Raw genomic sequence first — 9,077 nt, 5'->3', positions numbered from 1 at the left:
GTTTGTTGATACACTCTCTGCTTTCAAGACGTGAAGACTTTGAAGATCCTCCGACATTGAAGACTTGAAAGGACATCAGAGTTTTGGTAACTCGAAGACCAAAGACCGTCGAAGTTCGAGACGAGTCTACAACTATAGAAGATAAAGACAAAGCTACAGCCAAGGGGGAGTTTGTTGGTGCACTTGTGTCTGTACTTTGTCTGTATTCGGTCCGTATGTAACGATGTCCTGATTTGTGTTGTAAGTTGACCAAGTCAACCATCCTCCGGTTTGACTTGGACAACAGATTGTATGTTGAAAGATGTTCTGATCGAAGGATAGTTCCTCGAAGGATGGTGTTAATCCTTCGAGGTGCACGAAAGATATGGTTCGACTGATCAGACCTCGAAGGATGATCCTTCGAGGTCAATGCTCATCTTTCGAACATCTTGTGATCGATAGATGATCCTTCGGACCATCTATCGGATCCTTCGATCCAGACTTCATGAGCTGGGTATATATACCCATGCATGTGTTGAGTTTCGGTAGACAGACACACAGACAGAAGATAGAGAGCTTTGAGAGCATCCTGTCCGAAACACTCACACACTTAGAGAGTTTATAGAACATTTCTGTAAACATTGAGCTTGTAACCGAACCCTCATTGCATTAATACAAGTTGTGTTAATCGGTTAACTTGTGTGTTTGTTTCTCTACTTGCTACTAACTCGGTTTGCTTGCTAGCTTGGATTCCGCACTCGCTAGTAGGTTTGTAAAACAAGGTTTAGGTTCGTAATCCTCCGCGAAAAGGGACCTACAATTATTTGGCTAATCTAAAACGTGTAGAGTCTGTTACTACCAATTGAAGGTGTAAGATTTAGTACAATTGAAGTAGCAATTGCAATGTACAAGGAATATGCACAACTGGCAGGATGTTGTACGGGTAGGGTACTTCAAAGAAAGAAAAACATAGAGACAAAGTGGCAAAAGGGTAAGGTATCATGATACTAGGAATTGTCCGCTAAAAAAAGGCGACGCAACTATGGACGATTCGTCGATCAAAGAAGAACGTGACGAAGAAACGGAGTCCGGAACTGAAGAATTAGAAAGCGAAGACAATGTGAGCGAAATATAGATTCATTAAAAACCTTCATTTATTTAATTCCAATGTTTCTTTTGTTTTAAAACTCATACCAGTTGGTTATATATATTCCTTAATGTTTCTACTACCTTTTTTCCGGTTTGTTCCATATATGCTCAGTTATCATATTCCTTTATTTGAATACATTTACGTATGTATTCATGATTACATTCATTTATAACATTAGTTGGCATGTATTTCATCTTCACCTTTGGATTACTACATAAATGTTTTTGCCTCACTACACTAATGTTTTTACATCAATTCACCAGCATAGCTTTACTAACACATATAAGTAACATGTATACACAGATACATTATGTTCATTATCCAATTTGTTTGATCTTAATACACTGATGTATTATAAACAATACATAAGTGTTTTAATTACAATACGTTGTTGTATATTATATATGAATATACTCTGTTTGACACATATAATACAAACTCAATATACAAAATCCCAATCGAGATATCTTTTAACGATTTAACATCATACACAGGCCATCAAAATGTCCAAAACACCAAAAATACACAAAGCAGCAAATTAAAACTCAAATTGTGCATCACAAACATATTTTCAACAATAAAAACCGTTTATCGACTTCTAAACAAAGTATCTAGCAACGTTTTATAAAGTAGTGTCACAATTGTTATTGTCTACCATGAAAATATAAGCATCAAAAGTCTTTGTTCATCTTGTGATATGCATCCACTTATGCCAATATTCTTTCACGGCGTTTATTTGCGTATGAACATACTATTTTCGCAACATATTTTTTTCGTTATCGTGTCAAACACGCCTTCTAAAGCCTTCTGAACTTTTCCAAACGTTCAACATCGTCATATCCAGCCCTATTCCACCTTTGGTTTGAAACACTATTTGCCTGCACATACTCCATAAAATTAAACACTTGTACTGTCACAATAATACTTATGGATACAGTTTATACTTTGGTGTACACTTGTATGTTCACCTGTGTACAACAGTCTGTACACATGTGCACAACAATGCATTACATAAGTGTACACTATCCTTTACACCTTATGTACAGAATTAGATTACACAAAAGTTACATTGGTTTTCTAAAACTGCATCCTAGTGTTCAACAAATCATTACAGGTAACAATTACTTTACTGTTATGTTAACATAACGATGCTCTGAGCAAACAATATATGAGTTATTTCATCATAGACATCCAAAACAACTTACTTTTTCCTTAACCGGGTCAAACACATATATTAATAAATTTTATAAATAAAATACTTACAAACCAAATTGTGTAGCAGAAAAGTCGCGGAGTTGTTCCGTTTGTTCTATTAGCCTCTTCATAATTAAGCATCGAAGCAAAGCAGTTGATAATCTCATCTCCCATCCACACATTAGGTTAAAAATCTTTCATTTGAAAGTACATTAAACTTATTCCGGACTATGTTAGGAACACCATTTGCCTGCACATTATCCGTAAACTTAAATGACCTAACAGTCTTAATATCACCGATATATATTCCAGGTTGCAGACAAATAAACAACCTTTTGCACACCTGTGTACCGACTTCTTATACATATTTGTACATAGTGTACAACCCAGGTTGCAGACTAATAAAAAAATCCCTTTACATATGTGTACAACCCAGTTTATTAATAACCCCTCATAAAAATATACATATGTGTACCTTGCCGTATACACATGTGTACACGGTGTGTTAATAAGTATTCGTAACCCAGTTTATTAATAAAAAATACCCTGTTCATATGTGTACAATCTAGTGTACAATCTTCATAAAATTTTTTTCTCAAACTCAATATAAATCAGTATAATACACAAGTGTGCAACAACGCATTCCTACATCTCCGTAATAACAACTCATCAGAAAAAAGCCACATATTGTCGGGATGATGATGATGAAAAAAAACATAGTAAAATCAACAAAAAAAACAGAGTAAAATCAACAAAAAAAACTAAGTAAAACAAGAATTTAATTCAATTAACCCTAGCCTATAACAGCGCATTGCTATACAAATAATTTTCTTGCTCAAAACCAACATCAGCCCACAATTATATGTACATTTAAACATTGAGTGAACGAAACCCCAGCAGCTTCCGATTACATAGCATCAAAGGAAATAGAAATTATACACAATAGGATACGAAGGTACAAACTAGAACGTCGTACCTTCGCTTGGAAACTGATGACTGAACTCGCAGATGTGTATTCCGATGACACCTTGTGCATCGACGGTGGCAGCATGTTTTTTATTGGATTCCGATGACTGAACTCGCAGATGTGTACACGTCGTACCTTTGCTTGGGTTCCGATGACACCTTGTGCATCGACAGTGGCGGCAATCATTCGTCGGTGGGATTCCGATGACACCTTCTGATTTCTTGTTTAAATAAGGAGATTGATATGATCTCCTATAAAACACTGAAAGATGCGATGATTACTCCTCATTTTCCAGGTTTCCAATGTTACATTTAATGGAAAGTTACAATAATACCCTTTTGAGAATTATTTATTACTAAAACATAACATAATAATTACAAAAATGCCATTAATCTTAGATCTCATCGTCTACTAAATCAAAGGTCAAGATCTGTTCATTTTGTTCACAAATGAACCATTGTTCACTCTAGAACCCTACCCTATCACAAAATATGTCAACAATGATTGTTATTTCTTTTTTCCCCTTCCACCCTTGTTTGATGTAAAAAAAGTGTTAAGATTTTGCCACATTTAATCTTAAACATGATCAAACGTTTCAAAAATCCTTCAACACTTCTTACTAAAACATCCTCTTTACAGTTGATTATTCCCTATCTATACATTTTTTTTTTTGAAAAGCAAACTTCAATAAACACTGGCCGAACTATCTCCAAGACGGAGAAAGAAACACCCAAACAAGGCCAAAAAATTTACATCAAGTCAAAGTTACACCAACTATACCAATCAACCAAAACCATTTTAAATCTACTTCTAAACCAAAGAAAACCCAACGTTTTGATATCCGCCACTATCTCGACCATGTTCCGCCTCTTGTTTGAAAACACTATATCATTCCTTACTTTCCATAGCCTCCAACACGTTATGATAGCAATATCTTGCATCACCTTTTTCTTGATCTTGGAGCGATTATAATACTTGTGAATCTCTAATGTATCTTTCACGGCAAATAAAATCACCAGAGGGAGACCGCACCAGCTCGGAATCCCCTGCCAAACCCCCATTGTAATCCCACAAGCCGATATTAAGTGCTCCGCTGTCTCATCCTGATCACCACATAAGAATGGTGGACCAAATCTACATATCCTCATATTAAACATTAGTTTAATGGTTAAAATTGATCATGGTACAAATAATCTAATCAACGGAAAGTTATCAATAGTCAGAGAGGGTAAAAGTTAGAATTTATGAAGAATAAAACATCTTTTTTCTAACTTAATTCTAGTTCTATTACTATTTTAAAAAAATAAATGCCTTTTATATAATTCATTCTTTATTTAAAAAAAAATATACCTTTCAATCAAGATTTATTAATATGAGTAAATATAGATTTTTTTTTAAAAACTCCATGTATGGGACACTATATATATATATATATATATATATATATATATATATATATATATATATATATATATATATATATATATATATATATATATATATATATACTATACATAAGCATTTCCCATGTACAAAATAGTAATTTAACATTCATTTTTTAAGATGGCAGATTAAAAGTCTTAAACAAAACCCTATATTTTTACATTTTTTTCCCATTCTGCCCTGCTTTCCCTACATCAAACCCTCAGAATGTTAACATCAGTTTCTCAACTCAATCATTCCCTTCAATCGTTGCCCTTTGATTCCTGAGATAGAGTCTTTTGTTTACTTCAATTGAATGTCCAAATTGATGACATAATTGTCATCAGTTTACTACAACTGAATAGTCATCAGTTTACTTCAATTGAATAGGAGATAGAATTTCACAATTGCTCCTTCTCTCTTTATCACTAATTCAAACCGTAGTGGATTTTGTAGTAACCCTAAATCTCCTTATGTCTTTATTACTAATCTAACCCAGATTTCGAGGTAAGTTTTTGAGTTTTCGCTATTTCTTTAATTTCGATTCAGTTGTTTTATCAATCTTGTTGATCCGGCAATCGATTTGTAATTTCCATTGGGGTTGGTGTCCCCTGGTGATTGACACATCTGTGATTAACGGTACATACAAAAAGGATTTATTGAAAACAATGATACTACTGTTCAAGTTACCAATTGGATGTTTATGCATTTTTATAGTCAGGTGTGTTTATAATATCATGCTGTTGTGTTGTCTGTAATATATTATGATTTTAAAAGATTGATGCGCTCAATATTTATTCCTTCGTATGAATGTTAGGATGGATTATGGAGAATGGACGGAAAATAGTAGAAGTGTTTACATTAAATGGGACTTGGTGGCTGGCACAATACTACTGAGGTAAGGTAATCTGGTTGTTTGAATGGGTCTATTATCTTTTTTTAGTTTCAGGTTTGAATCATCATTACAATATTTTCTAAACCCTTTATGTAATCTTAAGTTCATGATTGATGGCAAGATGGTTGGGTTCAGTAAGGCGAAAACACATGTGGGATGAAGCAGGTCATTTTTAGCATGGGGTTAAACGAGCCAGGTGATCTTAAGTTCATGATTGATGGCAAGATGGTTGGGTTCAGTAAGGCAAAAACACATGTGGGATGAAGCAGGTCATTTTTAGCATGGGGTTAAACGAGCCGGGTGGAGTTGCCTCATCAACTTGTTTACGTATATTCTTTTTATTTTTCAAAATAATTAGTGTGTTAACTATTTACTTGACTATGTGGCCTTGGCGGCCGTTTGGTGATGGGTCTTGTCCGATGTGTGGCATAGTGAATGAAAAGGCTGACCACTTTCTCGTTGAGTGCTCATTCGCGAAGTCGGTGTGGTGGTTGGTCTGTAGATGGCTGAATGTGCCTATACCAAACACATTCTCATTAGTGGATTTAATTCTCAAGTATGGTCTGAATCTGGATTTGGATCTGAAAAGGAAGAGAATTGTTTATGCCATTTGTTGGTGCACTTGTGTCTGTACTTTGTCTGTATTTTGTCATGATATAAAACGATGTCTTTTGTTAGTCTTGTAAGTTTGACCAAGTCAACCATCCTCCTGGTTTGACTTGGCCAAATAGTTAGAACTTGTAATATGTTTGTGTTTTTGTCGAAGGATGAGTCGTCGAAGGATGAGTCATCGAAGGATGAGTCATCGAAGGATTGTTTAGATCCTTCGATGAGCTCGAAGGATAAGCCTTCGATGGATGTTGATGAACCTCGAAGGATATCATCATTCGAGGTATATGTGGATCTTTCGATAGGTTTCAGATCGATAGATGATCTTTCGATCAGTCTATCTGATCCTTCGATCAGCCTATCTGATCCTTCGACCAGACGATCTGTGCTGGGTATATATACCCATGTAATGTGTTCACTTCATTTTTAGTCAGACAAGTGCAAGAGTGTATGTGAGTGAACCAAGTCTTGTAGAGAGCGTATTTTCAGTTTGGTCAAGGGCTGTAACCGTGTCCACTGAAATACAAGAGAAAACTTTGATATCTCGTGTGTCTACCTTTCTCTTTGTAGCTTGTGTTCTCATATAAACTAGCGGTTTGCATTCTAGCTTGGATTCCGCACTTGCTAGTGTGTTAAGCATAACAAGGATAAGGTTTAACCTCAACCTCCGGGGGACCTACAAGTGGTATCAGAGCTGTGGCTCTTTTCCTTGTTAAAAACCGAGTTTATACAAGACTTTGGAGTGTTTGGACAAAACTCACATGGTTTAGCACCCGTTTTTAGTGTTTTTCTCGCATTTCTTGACGTAAAAACGTGTTCTAAACTAACCGGGTGTGTTAAAGGACGGGTTGGGTAACTTAAAAATTTGTTTTTAAGAAGTTTGGTCATTTCCGGCCAAATTCCGGCTTACTCCGGTGACCGGTTTCTGGATAAGATCCTTCCATTTTAAGTAATATTTTATTGGTCAAATCTGGTTTTGGTAAAAAGGTATGGTCTGAACATACCTTTCTGCCGAAAGATTTCTACCAACCCATCACCTTTTCACCAACCTGTCACTTTTCGTGTCAGCTGTGTCAGTAGAGATCGAAGGATATCCTTCGAAGTCGAAAGATCATCTTTCGATCAAAGGAAGTTCGATAGATAATCATCCTTCGAACATCCTTCGAAGTCTGACACTTATCCTTCGATCCAGGGAATCTTTCCGAAGGATATATATTCGAAAGATAAGGATCTTTCAATTGGAGAATCTTTCGAAATCATTGTTCGAAATTCAACAGTGATCTTTCGAACACTGTTGATCCTTCGAACAAGTATTGATCCTTCGATCTTAGTCTGTTTAGGTTTAACAAGTTTGTGTTTTTCAGGTCTTTCGATCAGGGATCCTTCGGCTGGTTGTTATCATTCGAAATATTAACATAGAATTCATTCTTCTTATCAAACATGAACCCAAGTTGGTGGGGAACTCCGGCTCCAGATAGTGGAAAATACACAAGTACAAGTTCAACTCCCTCATGGTGGGGTACACCGGCTCCAGATAGTGGAAAGTACACAAATACAAGTCTATCTCCCTCATGGGCCGAATCTCCGGTGTCGACATCTTCGCAAGCAAATGCCATATCGACAGGTCAATGGGCATTAGTATCAAATCAAACTCCGAGCATTCAAAGTATCTTATTGAGCGAAAGCGAAACCGGAAGTTTGAATCGACCTCCAAAGTTGATGCACTTAAACGAATATCCGGGATGGGTTGATAGGTTCTACACTTACGTGCTAGGGCAAAATACAGAATTGTGGTTACGTTTCACCACAGATTTCGATCAAACAATAGAGGTTGCCGCTTCATCTGCCGGCACGTTTGCCGATCTTCCTGAAGATCAAAAGAAGACGTATGATCTGGAAAAGAAAGCATACGCCATTCTCACTCAGGCGTTAAGCAAAGATATTTACCATCAGTTTGTCAGTTTCAAGACAACGAAGAAACTGTGGGATGCGTTGAAGACCAGAGGGGTAGGTAATGAAGCAACACGTCAACTTCGACACGATCTACTCAAGAAAGAATTCGATGGCTTCACGTGTATGGATAAGGAGTCTTTGGGAGATATGACAAGCCGGTTTTATCACTTGCTTACAGAGTTGAACAATTTTGGAGTAGTGACTACTACAGCAGAGGTGGTGAAGAAGTTTGCTGATGCATTGCCTCCCCAATGGAATAGTTTCTTGGAAATCTTGAAGTATAACGGAGTTTTGCGTACTACAAACATCAACGACTTCGTGCAACTTTTAGAAAACAAGGATCAGGAGGAAACCTTAAAGGCAAAAAGAGTTCCAGTGCCACAAAATCCAGAGATGTATTATGGAACTTCCAGTTCTTCGTCTGCAAGAACCGGTCCACATGCTCCACTTCAAACGACGTTTGTCACAAGCACGGATATGTATGGCAATCCAGTACAAGTTCCTGTTAAGCCGGCTCCCACCACAGACATGTATGGAAATCCACTACAACCACCTCCTCCTGCTCAACAACAAGCATGTTATGGAGGGACATCATCTGCTGGTCAGCAATCAAAACCTAATACAGTACAGCTCAACACTTCAAGCTTCTCTAAGGTCAGTGTAGAAGTAGCAAGGGAACACATGGAGCTGCTTAACACTTTAGTGAGCGCGTACTGTGGGTTAGTGGAAGGTCAGATTGGCAACATTAATCTGACACAAGAAGACTATCGGCAGATTGACAAGGAAGAGATGGACTTGATGGATATAAAGTGGGCCTTTGCTAGTGCTGTAAGAAGGGCAAAGGATTTCATGGAAAGTACTAGCAGAACCAGCTAGGAGAGTAAGAAAGACACCAAGTATGGGTTCGA

Source organism: Helianthus annuus, chromosome 3, assembly GCF_002127325.2.
Source record: "Helianthus annuus cultivar XRQ/B chromosome 3, HanXRQr2.0-SUNRISE, whole genome shotgun sequence".
NCBI lineage: Eukaryota > Viridiplantae > Streptophyta > Magnoliopsida > Asterales > Asteraceae > Helianthus > Helianthus annuus.
Note: the sequence above shows the minus strand (reverse complement) of the source record.